At 36.1% G+C, this 21,876-nt stretch overlaps 1 long non-coding RNA gene across 1 annotated transcript in view; it reads right to left on the reverse strand.

Annotated features, from left to right (window-relative positions):
- Positions 1-828: 828 nt before the first annotated feature.
- LOC122217012 overlaps positions 829-21,876 on the reverse strand; it is a 94,123-nt gene continuing 73,075 nt past the window's right edge. Inside the window, exon 3 of the long non-coding RNA XR_006201252.1 lies at positions 829-938. This is a non-coding gene — a long non-coding RNA (uncharacterized LOC122217012). The remainder of the gene's footprint in view (positions 939-21,876) is intronic.

The following is a 21,876-nucleotide window of genomic DNA, read 5'->3' on the forward strand; positions in this document are numbered from 1 at the left end:
TAAAGGGGATCTTGACCTCAGAGTTTCTTTTTAAATAGCAAAATGAGAATAGCAAAAAAGAAACTTCTAATAAGTTCTATGTTTTATGACACACACAATGAATTATGAATGATGGATAATACATGCTGATCAGCCTGCAATTTCTTCTGAATCTAAACTGTCGAAAAACTTCAATCCATGAATTTAAGGGAATACGTATGGAACAGAATAAAGACTCTACTGTGCATTCTAATTTGTTGTTATATTTGGTCTAAGATGGTGGCTTTTTGCCTCCAAAACCTTATTAGTTATTACAGAATGTTCTTATTATCTGTTCAATAACTTGGAAATGGCTCTGAGCTACTGTAGCTCTCTGTCTCTTTAGTTTTTGAGTTTTGTATGCATCCATGGTCTCTTCATTCCTAGTATTTGTTGTGTAAAACCCCCTACTCTTCTATTTTTTTATTACATGGAGAAGATGCATATAGAATCCCCTTCAGTAGAGCTATGGACAAAACAATCTAGATCAAATGTTGGCAAACTATAACCCATGGGCTAAACCTGGCCTGCCACTTGCTTTTCTCAATAAAACTTTATTGGAACATAACCACAGTCATTCATTGATGTATTGTCTATGGCAGAGGTGAATGGTCATGACAGAGATCACATGGGTTGCAATTTACTGTCTGACTCTCAACAGAAAATATTTACTGATCTCTGGTTTAGAATAGTATTATGTATATGCCTGAGGTCTAGTAGTGAAAGGTTCTGTTAGTCTCTCTTTAGCAGGTGACTACAGTGCCCGGACAGAAAGGTAGGTCCCCAAGGACTTCTCTAGCTTACCTGCCTCACCTTCAATGCTGCAGCCAGCTCCTTACAGTTGCCAAGAGTTGTCTGAATCCCTGCTGCTCAGTCTCTGGCTGCCCCAAGGGTTCTCTTGCCCTTGATCAAGACTAAACCTGCAGGCAGAATGGAACAACTTTTCAATTGATTTGGGAGACAATGCCGAGTTTGCTATTCTTAATCCTTTAATTTTGAAATTCTTGTGTTTTCCTATGTTTTGAGGAAGGGCAACATGAAGAAAACTGCTTTCCCTAATCTCCGTCAGTGAGTAACAGAGTTTAAATCAAACAGACAAGAACTCAGTGCTCTTTTTACTGAGCTGCAAAGTTCCCACCTCTCACCCCTGCTGGATTATGCATGCATCACAACGTGAATGGAGTTGCTGGGAGTATGATGTTTATTCTCACAATAGGTCTAATGCTGAGTGAAAGAACTAATTGAAAAATCAGAAGAATTTTGTCTTTAAGTGTTCCTGTTAATGATTACATTCATCCATTTGAATTCTGATGAACTGGGTTTTTGCGGTGGAAATTCTTATCACAATGGCCTGACTCTAACTTGTGCCCTGCCTGTGGCTTTGATTTATGACGTGCTTCTTGTTTGCCAGCTCTTTTTGAAACTGCAGAATGGAAAGAAAATGTTTTAAACAATGTCACATCCAGAAGGTGATTTCTGGGAGCTTCGAATGCAAGCTTTAATCTTTCTTCCAGGTTAGCCATCCGCTCAGGCTGCTGAATAGCACTCGGGCTTCTTAGACACATTAGGGATTCTGGACAGGTTTCATCCAGACACCCTTGTGCTCCTTGCCATTCTAATAGTGGCATTTTGTCTCTCAGTGGAATCTTGTCACATTACATTTAGGGGAAGTGATTTGTTTCTAGGCTACAGCTTCCCAAAAGCTATGATCACATGAGTTAACTGATGTTAAATTAATTTCCCAACGTATCCTGTTCGGCAGTCTAAGGAGAAGGAAAGCAGATACTGCTTATTTTTTCTCTTGTATTCCCTTGAATTTTCCTCAAGTTTTTATTGTGCTGGTAAAGATGAAGAAAATGGGAATCAGGGTGGCAAGGAAAGGAGTTATAAATGGAGTATCCACGGCAGGACAGTTTTTTGTTTTGTGCTGTGTTGTTTTTACCCATGGGAGACCTAAAGAAAGCTAAGTCAAAATTCACTAGGGTTTTAGGACTGTGGGCTGCGAATTTAGATGGCATGGTCTTTTAGTGTCTGCTATACCACACATATGTGGAGTTAAGGTATAAACTGGGGAAGAGGTTGGAAAAACATATAGACTGCCATGGAAGTCTTCCCTATTCTTTTTTTTTTTTTAATTTTTAAATGTTTATTTATTTTTGAGAGGCAGCGGGGAGAGAGAGAGAGAGAGAGAGCACAAGCAGGGGAGGTGCAGAGAGAGAGGGAGACACAGAATCTTGAAGAAGGCTTCAGGCTCTGAGCTGTCAGCACAGAGCCTGACATGGGGATCGAACCCACAAACTGTGAGATAATGACCTGAGCCAAAGTCGGATGCTTAACTGACTGAACCACCCACATGCCCCCCCCACCCTATTCTTTTAGAGAAAAACCAGCCTTTCCTTCCTTTCTTCCTTCCTTCCTCCTTCCCTCTCTCCCTTCCTCTCCTTCTCTCTCTCTCTCTCTTTTTGTATGATTGTGACTTAAATATATAAAGTATGTGTGGAGATTTCTTCACCCTTCTTGTCCAGAACGAGAAACCGCTTGGCAGCAAGAGTATGGAAAGAAAGATGCACTCTATAAAATCTGAGTCAGAAAACACTTACCATAATTGGCAAAATGGGTAGTTTGGGATTTATGTTTGGGATCATCTATTATTTTAAGAGAGTTATACTTTTTTGATGAAAAGTTTAGGGTTATGTTCTCTCTCTCTCCCCTCTCCCTTCCTCCTTCCTTCCTTCCTTCCTTCCTTCCTTCCTTCCTTCCTTCTTCCTTCCTTTTCTTCCTCCCTTCATTTCTTTCTTTCTTTCTTTCTTTCTTTCTTTCTTTCTTTCTTTCTTTCTTCGTCTCTGATGAAAACATCTATTCCAATTCAAAAATTAAAATAATCATAGACTTGGGGCACTGGCTGTCTCAGTCAGTTAAGCGGTTAAGTGTCTGACTTCAGCTCAGGTCATGATCTCACATTTCACAAGTTCAAGCCTCACGTCAGGCTCTGTGCTGACAGCTCAGAGCCTGGAGCTTGCTTCAGATTCTGTGTCTCCCTCTCTCTCTGTCCCTCCCCCGTTCATGCTCTGTCTCTGTCTCTCTCTCCCTCTCTCTCTCTCTCTGAAAAATAAATAAAAATATTAAAAATAATTTTTAAAATAATCATAGACTTGGAAATAAGAATGTAGATTTGTGGGAAGATTTCTATGACCTAAGTAGTAATTAATAAGTTAGAAAGTCAAAACCCAAATGAAAGAGAAAGGGAGGAAGAGTAGAGCTATAACTTAAAATTTGTTTTACCCGGTGAAAATGTCAGAAAATTAGATCCAAATCCTGGGTTCCCTCCACATTTCACCATCTACCCTGGATGTTATTTTTGTTTCTTTGTTTGTTTATTTGAATGTTCAGAGAATATAATCACAGAAAAAGTAATGTAATTCTAAGAAGACTATCACTAATATTATAGCTATAATTGCAAAATAATCTGATTATAGTCTACTGACATTTATCAGTTATTATTTTTTATTTTTTTAAAAAAATTTAGCATTTATTCATTTTTGAAAGACAGAGAGTATGAGAGGGGGAGGGAGAGAGAGGGAGACACAGGATCAGAAGCAGGCTCGAGGCTCTGAGCTGTCAGCACAGAGCCTGATGTGGGGCTTGAACCCATAAACTGTGAGATCATGACCTGAGCCAAAGTTGGATGCTTAACGACTGAGCCACCCATGTGCCTCTATCAGTTATTAATTAACATATGCAGTCATTCAATAATCACTGAGTGTTCACGCCATGCCAGGTATGGAGCTACATAATAGGGATAGACATCTGAATAAAATGGCCCACCCACCCTTTATCCTCAATAGGCTTAAAGTCTTTTTTTATAACACTAGTGAATTAATCAAAAGATAGAAATAACAGCCAAACGATTTCAGTTCTCAAAGTGATTATATCTTTCTGATCAGGCAATAATAAACAACAATTCTAGCAATTAGGCAATACCTTCCTTGAAGTCAACTTCGTTTTTTATGAGGTATTATAACAGAGCTAGATGGGGAGAAAAGTGGAATAGTAAATGGGATGGCACTTTTATTTTTATTGTGTCAAGTGCAGAATATAAGCAGCATAAGTATGTAAGAGAAGATTAGTGAAAGAGAGAGGTCAATGAACTGATTGTGTTTAGGAGTTTATATAATTCTATTACCCTAAGAATTCACCCTCCAGAACCACAGGCTGCTGTGAAATACTGAAAACCGCAGGTGCAACTCTAAGGCCTGACTCCACCATTTACTAGCTAGGAGACTTTGGATGTGCAATGTCATATTACTTTGAATCTGAGTTTCAGACTTTTTTTTAATAGCCACAATAATACTTCCTAAATCACAGGAATAAGGATGTGAGATCCAGCAAGTGAAAACACTTTGTAAGCCCTAAAATTAAAAGCATTGTTAATATTAATAGACGACCAATTTGAGGATATTGTATATATATGAGCACATCTTTCTGTTTCCACAATCTTTAACAATGCACAAATATTCCTCTTTAAACTTTTTTCTGTTTTGCCCTTTCCTCTAATGTTTAGTTAATTTTCTTAATTGATACCTGCTACCTGCCCTATTCCTTCTCCATTTCTCTTCATTATATTTGTAAGTCAAAATTCGATATTAATTGTGACCAATAGACCTAATCACGAGGTTAATAATGAAAATAAAATTAAAATATGACTTTTGGTGCAGTGGAGATCTCAAATCTTAGAATCTTCAAATATATTTCTTCCTATTTATCCACATTTGAGTCTAATTAAAACAGCATTTCCACATGCATTAGATTTCCAATTATATTTTTTTTTTTTACAAAATTTATTGGTATTGCAATATGATGATTTTCATCAGTTTTTTGTTATAAAAATAGAATAATTTCCAAATATCCTGGAATATTTAGAACATCTGAAGGGTTAAATCAGCTTTACTTACCTAGCGTGGAAAACAACCTCTACTCTCTCAGCATTTTGCTCTTACTTCTAATAACAGCATTTACTCCACCTCTTTTGTAAGTTGAATGCTCATCTTACGTATTCTTTACTTTATTTATTTATTTATTTATTTATTTATTTATTTATAGATGTTTATTTTTGAGAAAGAGAGAGACAGAGACAGAGTGTGAGCGAGTGAGAGGCAGAGAGAGTGGGAGACCCAGAATCTGAAGCAGGTTCCAGGCTCCAAGCTTTCAGTGTAGAGTCCCATGCGGGGCTCGAACCCACAAATGGTGAGATCATGACCTGAGCTGAAGTCACTTAACTGACTGAGCCACCCAGAAGCTGCCTGTCTTCTTTACTTTAAAACTTATCCAGGATAAGAGTTAAGTTCTTATCCTATCTATATCATCAGCACTAATCCTAATACCTAATAATTATGTTCAATAATGTTCACACAATAAATTATTTGCATTGAAAATGTAACATTGAGAGGCGGCTGGGTGGCTCAATCAGTTAAGTGTCCAAATCTTGGTTTCAGTTCAGGTCAGGATTTCGTGGTTCATGGGATCAAGCTCCACACTGGGAGAGTGCAGAACCTGCTTGGGATTCTCTCTGTCTCTCTCTCTGTCCCTCTCCCACTTGTATTCTATCCCTCAAAATGAATAAATAAACTTAAAAAGAAAATGTAACAGTTATCTATAAGTAGTTTTCAATGGCATTTCTAAAAAGCATTTTTGGAAATAGAGGACTTTCTATGGCTATTGTGTATCTGTGGATGTTTACACATGATAATCAGATTAGATTTACCAATAGCCCTTGAGGTCTTATTGTGTTTAGCAGTGATATATTCACGATATCAAATTACTCAACTTTGTTAACAATCTTGAACATTTGTATAGATTATTTTAGTACAATGGTAGAAACACCATATAATAAACTTTGATTGTATGAGAATATTAAAACAAAATCTATGAAAATCCTAGACTGTAAACTTTATTAATGATATAAAAGTTTATTTGAATAAAGAAACATGTATAATAAGCAATATTGTTTTATAGATATTAATTCTGTTTAAACTATTTTACAATATAATACAAACCAAATCAACATTTTAACAAGACTTTTGTCTTTATAAAATTATTAAAACATTTATTTGAAATAATAAGTGAGCAAGCATAAATAAAAATTTTAATTATGTAATAAGGTAGTAGGTGGAAATTGCACTAATAGAAAATAAAATATATGATACATCTAAAAAATCAGTAGAATAGATTGGGACTATTTTATAAAACAAACAAAAATATCATTTTATGGGACTACTATCAAAACAAACAGAAAATAAAACAAAACATATCATAAAGTCCTAAAATTGAACCAGGTATGGGTAGTATATAATAATGCTTATATTAGTACATAATAAAAATATGCTTCAGGGGCGCCTGGGTGGCGCAGTCGGTTGGGCGTCCGACTTCAGCCAGGTCACGATCTCGCGGTCCGTGAGTTCGAGCCCCGCGTCAGGCTCTGGGCTGATGGCTCGGAGCCTGGAGCTTGTTTCCGATTCTGTGTCTCCCTCTCTCTTTGACCCTCCCCCGTTCATGCTCTGTCTCTCTCTGTCCCAAAAATAAATAAAAATATGCTTCAAATTATTGGGAAAGTTGTATACTACTTAGCACCAATTCTTATTTTTTTCATAAAAAATACATCATGGAAAACTAGTAAAAATTATTGAATATATGACAGCAAAGAATTAATGGTTTTAATATACAGGAGCTTTGTCAATCAATAAGAAAAATGTAAGTGTACTAACAGAAGAATAGGCAAAGGGCAGGACAGGGATTTCTAACAGAAGAAATACAAAGATATCATAGACTCATAGAAATCATGTTAACTACACTAATATCCAATGGACAAAAATTAAATAAACTGTTATTTTATGTATGTTAGGATAAACAACGAGTTTTAAAAATCAATTTTGAATTACTTTGCATATATGTGGAGAATAGGCTTGCTAAGTATCTAAATATCATGGGCAAATTTAACTCTACCCTTTTTTGAAACTCACAAATAAACATAACAAATAAAAGCAATTTTAAAATACAGTATGAAGACAAAAAAAAAGAAAAAAAAAAAGAAAGAAAGGAAATGCCTAACTTGAATTGGAACAGAAGCACATGGTTTCTTTCTTTTCTTTTTTCTTTTTTTTTTTTTTCTGGAGAGAAAATTAGCAGTATTTACCAAAATCTCTAACAGTAAGCATTCCATTGCCCTCCAAAAATTACATTCCTTGAAATCTTCCTTAAGGAACTAATTGAGTATGAAGGCAAATATTTATCTCACAAGATATATTACAGAGCATTGTTTATAATGGATAAAAATGGAATTTAGTTAAATGACCCTCCACAGAAGGATTAAACAAATGATGATAAAGTCTACAATGGAAAGTATATATTCATTTATAATCACATCATCAAAGAATATTTAATTACATGAGTATGTCTATGTATGTCTATGTCTGTCTGTCTGCATATGATATGATAGATGTATGAAGCAGTATGTATGATATGATACAATTTTTGCAAGAGGCTTCATTACATTAGGAACACAGCAAGTATAAGATATAACCCTTGCAGATGGCTCCCTTCATTATTGGCCTTGATGTTATAGTCAAAATGGCTGTTAAGGTACAGATGCTGTATTTTACCCATTTACCTCTCAGGCATTCCTTTAACCACAGAACTTAATCAGTCTTTGCACATTCTACTCCTTGGTGAAGAAGTAAGCACCTCTCTAGGAAACCAGCACCTACACGGGCCAATCTCGTGGCATGACCATCAATCATCAATCATTAATCATCATTCCCATGCACTCGCTTTGACCTAAGTCTTTAAAAATGTCCTGGAGAAATCTGAATTTCTCCAGAAATCACCTGGAGAGACAGTGAGCTAAGTAGTTTAGACACTAACTGATATCTATTTAAATTATTACTCATCATTACTTAAATGAGAGTAATGAGGCCCAAATAGCATAAGGCACAGAGCAAAAAGCAGTTTGAGAAAGTGAGAAAGTAAGAAAAATGTAAATACAAAACACAAAATCTTTGTTTTACTTCTATAAATTTTTGTCTCAATGTCAACAAATTGTGACAAGATACAATTTTGGTAAAGTTTCCAATGTTATTACATTTTTAGTCATTCATGAAAACCAGGGTGCCATTTAGTGGGTATCATTTCATAAATGAGCATCATAATTTCTACAGCTCAATATCTGGCATGGTACACTGCATTAGTGACTTCACTGAAGAATGTAATATATCTGGTTTGCTTCAGTTTGAAATCACCCAGATTATTTTAGTATAGCCCAAGCAGATTTTTTTCTAGCATCTCTATCCTCTAGATCTCACAATTATTTGCTAAGAGTCTGTTGAGTACCTACTATAAAAAGTAAAGTACTGTATTTCTCTAGTACTGGACATCTACCTGCCTAAATCCACTTCCTAGAGGAGGGTAACCTAAGTCTTTTTAAAAATTTAACATTCTTGGGGGCACCTGGTTGGCTGAGTTGGTAGAGCATGTAGCTCTTGATCTCAGAGTTGTAGGTTCAAGCCCCACGTTGGGTGCAGAGATTACTTAAAAATAAGATCTTTAAAAAATGTTTACATTCTTAGTTTCATAAAAATTAGGGCACTATGTGGAAGAAGATGCTGGAACATCTCCTCAATGAAAATCATCAATTGGCTCTGAATCAGAAAAAAAAAAATGTTTCCATTTAATTAGTAACTGCTCTGTATTTTTCTTCATTCATCTTCATATGGAAAATGCTCTCACTGAGCTAATCTAATGCCAAGTCTGTGATGTAAGATGCTTTTATTGCTTTGACTTTGTAGTAATATGAGGAAAGAACAGCTACTAATGAATTCTGAAGAAGGCAGTAAGTAAGCTTCCATAAACACAGATGATATTCCTGATAAAATGGAAATGTGCTTAGTCTTAAGTCAGGTAAAGATGGTGGCACTTATGTTGTCAGATGACCCTGAGTCATACAGTTTTCACTTCTTAAAAACCATCTTCCTATCCAGAAGCCTAGAGGCCACGCCACATTTATAGAGTATCTGCTATGTGACGGGCATGGGACAAAGAACAGACAGTGCAGACATGAAGGAGAAGATCCCTATTCAAAAGAAGCTCTTGTAAATCTAGAGACATAAAATAAGTTAATTTTGATAATGAGATTTTTGTTCTCTTATAGACATGAATAGTTAGAACAGATATTTCTACCTGGGAAGGGCTTGAGACATCTCCAGTGAGGTGTGGAAGAAACTGGGGAAAGGCAATGGAAAGAAATGGCATTTCAGGCTGAGGGAATCACGTGAGCAAAACTACCATTGAAAAAGTTCTGTCTGGTAGAAAGCAAACGCTCTGCACGACTCACCCAAAGTAAATAGCAGCGAAGCCAAAGACAATCCTATAGTTGCTAAAGGTGTATGGAAAAGCCTACGTGTACCTTCCCTGCTATAGGCTGTATTTGCTTGTTTCTGTTGCTGCGTTTCCCCCGAGAGCTGGAAAGTCTTTCATGTGTATCAAATGTTTTTCTCTGGGTTTCCTTTCCCTCGACTTTAGTTCTGCATTTTTGGGGATGGTTGCTGGTTTAAGTTGCTCAATGGTATTTTTTTTTTTCTTGCTATCTTTGCTGGAGGTTGTGCCAAATACAGTTCTGCTGCTTAATTATATTCTTAATCTCTATAGGCTTATAACAGAAAGTCTTTGGCTCTAGGCTGCGAGAAGAGAGAATGTAAGAGCAGCAAATAATACACAAAATGAAACCATTCATAATTGTTTAAAAAATGGGAAAGCTAGCAGCTGCTCAATTCCAATTATTTCTGTTATCTGCAGAATTTCTTACTGAAGGCAAGAATAATCACTGTACTCAGCAGCTTGGGAAATGCAGTCTTATATAAAACACAGGCTCCATAAAACTGCAAAATTACAGGAAATTTGGATGTACTTCAATACAGGAAAAACTGAGACCGGGGGAAAAAAACAGTGTCTGAGGTTGCCTCAAAATAGTAAAATGTCCAGAGGGCTTTTAGTATTCACAGATACTCGTTCATCCCTGCATTGTGTTACTGAAGATTTTATTAGCCCCACTTCATAGATGAGGAAACTAAAGCATTCAGCATGTTCAAGTTCTTATAGCAATTCAGCAGCTAAAATCAAGAACAGAATTCTGATTTTCCAGTTCCCAGGCTCATGATTTATTCCCCTGTGTCACAGCTCTGTTTTTCCCACACTGTGACCTACCAGATGGCAGCCACAGCTGAAGTCAATGTCTGAATATCCTTGTGTTATGGCTCTTGACTTACATAAATGTAATGCGATATTGCCATTTCCTCTATTAATATGGATGTGTTTCTGTTGGGAACATCTCTCTTTATCCATCTTCCAGGAGTACTTTTCTGGTAAGATATAACATTTTGTAATCCTGAACTTTCAGATGATGGAATACTCCCTCAGAAATCTACTTTTCGGGGCACCTGGGTGGCTCAATCGGTTAAGTGTCCTACCCTTGATTTCTGCTTAGGTCATGATCTCATGATTCGTGGGTTAGAACCCCATGTCATGCTCTGCACTGACAGTGTGGAGCCTGCTTGGAATTCTGTCTCCCTCTCTCTGCCCCTCCGTGCCTCTCTCTCTCAACACAAACATTACAAAAATTATTTTTCAATTCTCTATGACAGATATTTGCCATCGCTTTCCTTTTATAGGCTTGCCTCAGTGAATCCATGTCAGAGAGTTTGTTTGCTTTGTTTGTTTCAGTAAATATAAGAGGATTTCTACTCAGCTTTTTCAAATACTACCTACTTTCTGGTGTTGGACTGTGTGTTTTGTTCCCATGCTTCTCCTTTCCTTCCACCCACTAACATTTTTTCCACCCATCCCTATATCTCTTCCTTTAGTTAAATAATCACTCTCTAGTGATTACCAGGTGTAAGGCACTATTGTGGATGCTATGAAGAAGATAAAGATTCAGTCACCAAATTCTTTATCCCATAAACTTATAGTATGATAGGTTAGTCAGGACATTCATTTATTACGTTTTTCACTCATTCCACCATTTTTTTAATGAGCAGCTGGAACATAAGTCCTGTGCGAGATAGTAGAGAACAAAATAAATGCTGTCTTTGTCCATCATAGACTTCCTGAATGAGTGAGGAGCTATTGTATTATTGCTAGACTGAAACAGGAAGAGTATTCAGCAAATACATACAAGCACCACCTTCTAAGGAGACAGGCTTCTCGAAAGAATTATCTGGTACCTGAAACATGAGTATGAGTTAGCCAGGTAGAGGAAGAAAGGAGTATTCTAGGAGGAAGAAACATAAAGGTCCTGAAGAGAAGAAAGCTTATCGCATTTGAGAATCTCAACGAAGTTTAGTAAGACAGTCTCAGCAGTGTGAAGAAGGGGACTGCCAAGAAATAGGCTTCAGTAGAGAAGTGTGGTATGAATGAATGGAAGCACCTTGTAGTACACACTGGTTAAGTTATTAGAGTTTTTTAAACATGCTTGGGTGTTTGTTTTTAAAACTTTCTCCATCTCCTTGTTGAGAAAAGACAGTGGTTCTCCAAATAGTCTCAGGACGAGCGGAAGGAGTATCCCCTGGAAACTTGTTAAAAATGCAAATTTTCAGACTCCACCCCAAAGCTACTGAACCAAAAACTGTGGAGATGGGGACTCACCAATACATGGTTTCATAAGCCTTTCAGGCAATTCCACCTGAACTTGAACTTGCACGCCTCATGTTTGACAGCCACTAGATTAAAGAAGAACAAGACTGGAGGAAGAGACTGTTTAAGAGATTGGGGCAAAAACCTATGTAAGATTACACAAATAATTACAAGGTGAGCTAGAAGATTCAGGTGACAGCAGAGGCACAGACCAACTGCCATATTTGTTCAGAGGAACAGGTCAGACTATTAAGATAGGCTTTTTAGGGGAAATGCCATTTGAGCTGAACCTATGAACGTTAACTCATATTTCCTATCATATTTATTACTTTTTTTAAACTGTATTTCTCATCGTAGTTTTGAAAAAAAATTTGCCACACTACTAGCTTTATATAAATAATAACTATGGAATAATGAATTTTTTTAGTGAATAATTTCTCACTGAGAATTGTATCACAAAAACTGTTCAGAATCAATTGACTCATGCACTTAAATACAATTTTGATAAAATTCACCCAATAAAAAATAAATACTTCATGATGATTTTTAATACTGAAACTCATTTTTTAATTGTTCATAAATAATGTAAACGTGGTGAGGGATACATTTATGGTTCTTTCAAGGTGATTTTTTTAGCTTATAAAATTATATATACATAACACACATATGTACATAACATATGTATATGTATACACATATGTATGTGTGTATATGTATATATAATATTCTTGTCTTTAGAATTTGCTGGACATTTATATATGTTTGCTAGAGAAATTAACCAAAACATAACTTGAACATAGCACTGTGTCTGTTTTCTTTTTTCCTCCCTCTGTCCCTTCTTTCCTTCTCTCCTTCTTTCTGTCTCTTTGAGCTGTGACCAATTAGATCACAAATCCTTAAGGAGAAGCTAGTTTGTTTTGACCATGTAGCCCAGAATTGGTGCAAAGTAATAATTAAAACTACATGCTATTCTTTTTGTGTATAATCAAATGGAAACTTTGCAAAGTTTGCTTTTCCTCATGTTCATATTTTTTAGCTTGCTGGCCAAAAATAGAATCTACTTTTTGTTTTTTATGCCATCAACTTAGCACTTATTTTAATAAACATTTCTGATATTTTTAATGACTCATTATACTTAATTTATTATATGTAGAATGTGCAATATTTAATTCTACAAATAGTGACACTACGGTTTCGGTGGGCCAAGTCAAAACTTAATTTTTGTATATGTATTTAATTGTTTTTTCAATTGAAATGTTCTTGTATCAAATAAGGTCGGTGTAAAATATTCCAAAAAGTCCTGTAAGGATTAATCATAAGAAAGCTGAACAAAGAGTGAACTTTGCCAAGTCTTCTGAAAAGCCAGCTGTATGCATCTGCTTGTTAGCGTGTAGCATTATTCTGAGCTGGGAATTCTGTACACTTCAGAGTATACATGGGCCATTTGTCCTGGGAACATATTTTGTGACTGCCAAAACTAAATGGAGTTAGCCAGTTCCCGTGAGAGGAACATGATGGTTCTGAAACAAAAGGGAGAAAACTGAAAATAGAGGACAATTGTCATTGTGAGGGTGGGAAATGAACTGGAAACACAAGAAAAAAATATGAATCGGGCCAGTTTAACTACTTTCAAAACATTTTCCCTCAAAGCTTTTGAATTGAATGATTATTAATAATGGTAAAATATTGCAGTGTACTACTTTTATTTTAGTAAATACCTTGATAAATAACATGTTTAGGGCATTTTAAAAATTGTGTGTGATATTCAAGGATGTAGCACATAGGACTATGTTCTAAAAAAAGATGTTACTATTCAGTTTAAAAATTAAAACTTCAAATTCTTATTTATGCTACATATAGAATCAATCCTAGATTATTTTTTATTACATATTGGTTAGGATTGGGTTCAGATGATTACAGAAAAACAAACAGAAACAGGAAAACCCAGGCAGCTGAGACCTAAATAAATAAAAGCCTAGATATGTTGTCCAACGTAAGCGGCACATGGCGAGAGTGGCAGCTCCATCAGGTCTTTGGGACCTCAGATCTCATTCAAGCTCTAGGCATGGCTGTCCCTCAAGTGCTCCCCTTCCCTTCAGGAAGCCTCTGGAACTCATAAATATTCCAGACAACAGGATGGAAGAAGCAAGACATAAGATAGCTTCTCCTCTTCTCATATGAAAATATTTTCATGCCACCTGTCCCAGGTGCATATATTTTATATAGTTGCAATCATATTATGCATGTAATGCTATGCTTTTTTATCTGTAATGTTTTTCATATCCATTCCCACTGCCCCTTCATACTCTTTTGAATGGGCGTCCCCAATTATTCAACTTGTTCCCTATTTTTGGACATTTTTTGACTGTTTTTGCTTCTACAAATAAAATGCAATGTCTTCACCCGAGAGTTGTTTCTTACGTGTTACTTTCAAATGGGTGAATCTTACAAAATCGGAATATTAGAACAAAGAATGCAAGCATTATTATAGTATCGTACTTAAAACATATTGCCAAATTATTTGTCAAAATGATAGTGCTAATTTACTTTGCTATCAGCTGAGTATGACTTACTTTATCATTGTTATCATGCTCTTAAAGAGCATTAGATGGTACAGGTTTTTTTTTTTTTTTTAATGTTTATTTATTTTTGAGAGAGAGAGAAACAGAGCATGAACAGGAGAGGGCAGAGAGAGAGAGGGAGACACAGAATCCGAAGCAGGCTCCAGGTTCTGAGCTGTCAGCATAAAGCCCAGTGCAGAGCTCAAACTCACAAACCCCAAGATCATGACCTGAGCCAGTCAGAGGCTTAACCAACTGAGCTACCCAGGCCCCCCTAGATAGTACAGCTATTAATGGTCAATTTAATAGGTGAAAAATGGTACTACGCCACTTTTTTTCTAATTCTATTTATTGCTTATAAATAGAATTTATTTATTTCAATTTTATTGAAAGTGCAGGCTTTTCAATATGTTGGTTTACTAAATGCATTTTCTCCTGAGGGGAGTGACTAATCATGTTTTTGTTTTTTGTTTTTTTTGTTTTTACCTAGGCATTGGAGTACTTTTTTCCAACTTTACAATAAACTTATATTTAAAAATGCAAACTTTTTTCATGTTTTTTGTAAATATTTTTCTAGATATTTTTACTATTTAAAAATCTTATAATAGATTAAAATTTCTATATAGCTAAAGATTATTTACTTTAGCATTTCTTCTAGTGTTTCTTTGCTTAGGAAACTTAGGTATTTATCAGCTTACATTTTCATTAGCCCTTCCTTCAGACAGTTGATGAATACTTAATTGTCTTTTTTTCTGTGGCACTTTAGATCATATGGAATTTTGTTGCATGGTGTATAATGTGGATCAAATTGCTTTATCTAATTGTTTTTGGGTTAACTCAACAACCTTTAGAAAGTGATTTTAGTATTTTTTGTCATTTTCTTATGTCATATTCATCATGAATTAAATGTTTATGTAGAATTGAGTCTCTTTGGGGCTTCATAACTCAATAGTTCTTCATGACTATTCACGTATAAACACTTCACATTCATTAGAATTGTTTAAATCATGTGCTCATTCATTCTTCATTCTTGAGTCATTCATTCATTCAATAAGTATTAACTGAATGTCTTCTTTGTAAGCTAATGCTAGGTATAAAATGGTAGATAAAACCATTCTGCTTCTGGTAGAAGTTATTTATTTTCAGATGAATAAACTAAGTATATAGATTACAATCCACAGGACATGACCTTGAACAAGGAGTACCATGACGTAGAAACTCAGCATTTACATATCAGTTTTCCATGTATTCTGTTTGGGAAAAAACATGTCTTATCATGAGAAAATGTCCATCATGGGTCTCCACTCAGAGTATGGAACAGTAGGAACAATAATTAAAGAATAAAGCACTTGTCTTGCTGACAACATGCAGAATGAGTACTTTCATTTTACTAATGAAGATGATGGATTTGGACTATTCAACCAGGGACTCTTATTTCTAAGATGATTAGACTGTTTTTCTTCATCATATCCCATAGTGACGATGACTCTTCTCCTACTGAATTGTGTCAGAGAGTCACTGTAGCACTGATGGCAGACTTGAAAGGTTTCTTCAGGGGCCCCCCAAAATATGTGTTCTCTTTCCTGTGGATCCCTTCTAATCAGTCATAATTCCTTGGACTTGATCTATTTTGTTGCCTCCTTGTCTGATTATAAATGGAAATCCCTATAAATAGTTTCACACAGACTACCTGGAAGAGGGGAATTTAAGGATGATTGTTAGAAGTGAGGTGATGTGGTTGTTACACAACATCCTGTATATTTACAGAGTTTATTTCAAGCTTAGCTAGGGAATGAAGTATTTTTGCTTATTATCTTTGATGAGTACATAGTAGAATAAATATTCCGATAATAAATTCTCACTTTGTAAGCGAATTTTTATCTTAGGAAGTTTTGAAAAATTGTGCCATCCGTAGTTACTATAGATAATCAGAAAATACTGTTAAACGGAAACGAAAAAATGGGATCTTCTATAATTCATTGTTTAGCGAAAACCATTGTAAACTATTTTTGGTGTATATATTTTAGACTCCTCCCCCAAATACATATAACAATTGTTATACAAGTTGTTTATAATTGACCAGTAGCTTAACTCAAAATAAACCATAAACACCCTTCCTTACCAGTAATAGATATATTTTCAGATTGTTATCTTAAACTCATCATATCACCTTATTACTTGAATGAAACAATTTACATATACAGCCATTTTTGTGCATTTTTAATAAAACTGTAATGAAAAATCTTATAAATAAATATTTGCATGCCTGTTAATACTGCTTTAGAAAATATCCTTAGGAAAAAAAAGAAAATATTCCTAGAGATGGGGTTTGTTCATTAGGATAGCACACATTTTAGTGCTTTTAAAACATAAGACCAAGTGGTCCACTAAGAAAGTTGGGCCAATTATAATAATCCCAGATGTACCTCAACACAACATTTTGTTTAATCACTAGGAATATTTAAACAGCAGTAACTTATCTTTTAAATTTGCACGTATCTGATTAATATCAGGATTCAAGATGCATTCCCATGTTTTCGGCTTCATTTTTCTATAAGTCGTAATAGAAGATGTATTTAATCATTAATTTAAAAATAACTTACTCCTTCTATGATAATACCAATATTATGCCTTTACATAACGGACAATTGGCAAATGTTTAATGGAGAAGGAATGAAAACATTTGTGAGAATATTGCTATGAATAATATTACTGAAAAGCCAGAGAACTGCTAGTTGATGATTTGGGGGGTGGCACTGGCCTAAAGAAACATTAGTCCAGATAGGAACTACATCATTCAATGTCACACAGCAGGATGGTATAGAGTTATTGGATTTAGCACAATACAACAGGGATACGGGTTGAAAAAACTGTCTTACAAGAAATCATAACATATAGAGATGAAAAGATGTGAAGAGATAAGAATGAATGTGAAAAGAGATCTCTCATCAAATAAAAGAATTATGACACTGATTAAAAGAATTTTAGACTTGTGGGTGGATAACTCCAGTTATATACACATTTCTTGGATGTCATTTAGTATTTTGGAGTGCTTTCCACAATGCAAGAATCTGTAGACAATTTAATATCCTGACACCACTTCTGTGAATTTTATTCAAGACTGTAACACTCATTATCCTATTATACTTATATTTCAGAGACTAGCAGTTCTCTAAAATTATGCAGTGATCAACACTGCATGCACATCAAGTGTCTTTCTTTTTATTCATGTTCACTGAGTATGGCACCAAGTTGCTCCTATAAATGACCAGTAAGGGTCAGAAAAACATAAAATGATCACAATTTCTTTGAACTAACATTTAAAAATACTTTTGGTTTTTATTAATTCTATTTTTAATTGGCTTTTTCCTTATTCCTTATGCTGTACATTTGATGATTTATTAGGAATGCGAGATGCTATCTAAATGATTATGAATCATAGCAGGTGATTATAAGCCAGCCCATATTAGGGCATGAATATGCTAGTGTTAAAAACTATTGGCTTTTAGGGGCACCTGGGTGGCTCAGTCAGTCGAACCTCTGGCTTCGGCTTAGGTCATGATCTCATGGTTCGTGAGTTCAAGCCTTGCATTGGCTCTGTGCGGACAGCTTGGAGCCTGGAGCCTGCTTTGAATTCTATGTCTCTCTCCCTCTCTCTCTCTGCCGTTCCCCTGCTTATGCTCTCTCTCTCAGACACACAAATAAATAAATAACTTAAAAAAAATAAAGATCTGTTCTAAAATGTTAAAAAAAAAATTTAGCTTTTGGATTCTATCTCTTCAATAATGACTGTGTGATGCATTTAATTATTCAATGGCAGTTTTCTTTGGATGTAGCTAATTGCTAATTCATTGAGCCACTGCCTTTGTATAAAATGCAGCATTGTTAACTTTGGACTAAGAAAAAAATAAGAAATGGAAAATCTGTTTCTTGGGAATTACCATTGGTCAGGTATGTCTGCTAAACATCTAGGTGAGAAATGTTTGAAATCACATGAGTGCATATCACAATGTAAATGTGCAGCTGTCAGCCCTTTATCTAAAAAAGGAGAATGCTCCTTTGGGAGTAAAATGTTATAAATTCAAATTAGTTCATCCATGTTCAATCTCACTTTTATTTTTATATCAGTGAAAAGCAATTTTGAGAGCAATGAGTCATTTTGCAATTTTTTATCAATTTATCTTGACTCAAATAATACTTAACTTTAAAATCAAATTTATCTCATGGAATTTTTAAAGCTAACATTTGGTACGTGCATTATTAAAATACATAGAACTATCAACAGGCCACTCTGTCAGTGAAAATTTTTCTTTAAGAATAACACCATTTTTTATAGGGACTATGTAAATGAGATAAGGCACTAGAGGTCCCCCCCTTCCCCCAGTTCTGTTCTTGTGCTTAAAGTATTTAGGTTTGCCTCCTGTTTCATTTAAAATGCACTTCCATTTAGCTGCTGAGATAACCTGGATCAGTCTCAATCAGATAAGGGAGATGGAATTTTTAAAATGTTTATAGTGTTTATTTATGCTATTAAAGCACCTTCGCAATTTCAAAACTGGCTTTCTAAGCTCGGTGCTGCAGCCACAGCCCATGTCATCAATATGCTCTCACCTTATTGAACTGCTGTCTGGGAGAGCTGCTAATTTATCTCCCCTTTGGACAACTGGAGGCTCTCAATGTAAAGAAAGGCCCTGTGTCAGGTGATGGTGGAAGTGGAGGTGGAGGAGGGGGGAGGTCAGCTGTAGGGGACTCAGATTTATGCTATTCTTGACTCTAACGGTCAAAATCTAAAAGTGCAAAATCTAAAAATTTCGCTGGCCTGGTAGACTAGCTATCTATTCAGAGGAGAGACGATGGGAACCTGGCAGGTTCTGCAGGAAACGAGCAGCTGAGAACAGAGAGCGTGAAGGCTCTCAACCTGGCACTGTGGAGTGGTGTCCTCACAGTGGAGCATCCAGCAAAGGGATTAGAGCACTGCTCCAGGCAGATGGGGTCTGTTAGCCCCCATGGACTCCAGCAACAGACCAGACGGGAAGCCGCCTCTGTGTTCCCAGACAGCAACCAAGATGGCTTCTGGGGCTGCAGGCCTTGCATGGATGTTTAAAGCAGGAGGGAGGGATATCTTTAATACAGCTCAACTCAGACTTCTGCCACCATCTTGGGCTAGAAGCTGTGGATTTGGGCAATTCTTTCTCCCTTTGCTCCCCCCTGTACTCAGTTCCTACCAAAAAGCAAAAAATAGTTTTCATAGATATTTTCATTTGTTCATCCATTCTTTCCTGAACACTTATTGAGTGGCCAGTCTTTTCGAGGCAAAATACTAGCCCTGGGGAACAAAACAATCTGGCCCCCAATCTAGTAAAGAAAACACACATACAAAAACACGATAAAAAAAATAGAGAAAATGCAATAAGCCGCACTGACTCCCAACCCCATGTTCCCTAGAAGCCCTCACTATACGGTCCCCCTATGTTTTATTTCTTTGCCAACAATGATTCGGAGGGAGGTGTTAGTGGCTCCAGGTTATTAGGCAGTTTCCTTGGAACAGCATACATTTTCCCGACCATTGCCTGAGAAAATAGTTATTTGACAAGTTTGATTTTTCATTTTAATATTTAGAAGATTGTAAAATAAAGGTGACATGTGTCATAATCATAAATATAAATCAACATAACAAGATGATGGAGGACATCACTCCCCTAATTTTAGCGGAGATATGCCTTGCTAAAGAAGAATCAGAGGCAGAGAAGGATGACCTTTCCCATTAGACAAGATGGGACAGTTGTGTGTGAGGAGTAGATGGAAAGGCATGGAAGACAGTGTGCGTGGAAATTGTGCACAGAGGTTGGGTACAATCTTGGCTGGTAAGAAATTATACTTTGGAGATGGAAGAAATGTCCCCAGATGAATTTCAAGAAGTCAGGCTGAATTAAGTGCCCTCTAAATCCTTCATATTTCTCCCAAAGAAAAACCCACAGTAAAGATATCTATGATTGTTCAAACTCATTGGATTGACATTTCCCGAAGGTAAATCAGTACAGATATTAGGCCACAGGTCTGCTTAGCTCTATGCAGTTGGTTACATAGACACTTACGATATTCTATTGCCTGGGAAGAATAATGGTTTGGAAGTGGACATCTGAGTCACATACCAAATTCTGAGCAAGCCATTTTCTCTTTCTGGGTTTGTATTCTCTTGAGAAGTAGGACTTTAAAACCTCTAAAGAACATTTCAGTTGTCATAGATAAGGAGAAAGAATGATTGCTGGGGAACATAGCTCAGGGTTTCTCTGGTGTGTGTGTGTGTGTGTGTGTGTGTGTGTGTGTGTGTTTAATTTTAATCTTCTGAAATGCTCTCCCTATAAGCAACATATCAGCACAGGAAATGCCCAAATAGAATCTGTGCCCATGTGCCCTGGAAGCTAGGAATGGCCCACTGAATAGCCATTTGTCCATCATGAAATTCCAGTAGGAAGACAGGACAGGCAGGAGGGTGGAGGACAGCCTCTCCTCCAGGCACACGGAAAGAACACAAACCAGAGAAAGACTTGAGCCTAGTCTGCTTTACTCTGACTCTGTATTCCCCATCAGATACATTTCCACTATGACAGTAAAAACTGTACTCTTCATGTTGTCATGAAATGGAAAGATCTGAAGTTTAGCAACAGAGACTCGTGTTCATTAAGAGCCCATGTTATGATAGACATCATTTTAGCTATTTAAACTGTAAGATGCTTTACCTACATTTCATTTAATCCTTAAAACTACCCAATCCATGAGATAGGAGACATGTATCTATATTTTGATATAGACAGCCTAAAGTCCCAGTGCTTATAAAGTCAGATGTGGGTTCTTTCCATACTTTGGCTACTGTTGATAGTGCTGCTATAAACATGGGGGTGCATGTGTCCCTTCGAAACAGCACACCTGTATCCCGTGGATAAATGCCTAGTAGTGCATGGATAAAGAAGATGTGGTATATCTATACAATGGAGTATTACTCGGCAATCAGAAAGAATGAAATCTTGCCATTTGCAACTACGCAGATGGAACTGGAGGGTATTATGCTAAGTGAAATTAGTCAGTCAGAGAAAAACAAAAATCATATGACTTCACCCATATGAGGACTTCAAGAGACAAAACAGATGAACATAAGGGAAGGGAAACAAAAATAATATAAAAACAGAGAGGGGGACAAAACAGAAGAGACTCATAAATGTGGAGAACAAACTGAAGGTTACTGGAGGAGTTGTGGGAGAGGGGATGGGCTAAATGGGTAAGGGGCACTGAGGAATCTACTCCTGAAATCATTGTTTCATTGTACGCTAACTAATTCAGATGTAAATTTTAAAAAATAAAAAATAAATAAACACACAAACAACAACAACAAAAATGAAAAATAAAGTCAGATGTGGTATAGGAAGACTACCTGCTGACCCTCAATCCTATGTTTATTTGTTTGTTTGTTTGTGTTTTTGTTTTTTCCCATTCCATCACAATGCTTTTCACATAATAAAGATACCTTGTCACACCTGTAGTATCATAGAGACTATGAGCTAAAGGGAAAGTTTATTAGGATGCTATAGGGATTAAAACTATTATGCACCTGTCTGTCAGATAT

Source organism: Panthera leo, chromosome B1 (genome assembly GCF_018350215.1).
Source record: "Panthera leo isolate Ple1 chromosome B1, P.leo_Ple1_pat1.1, whole genome shotgun sequence".
Classification (NCBI taxonomy): domain Eukaryota; kingdom Metazoa; phylum Chordata; class Mammalia; order Carnivora; family Felidae; genus Panthera; species Panthera leo.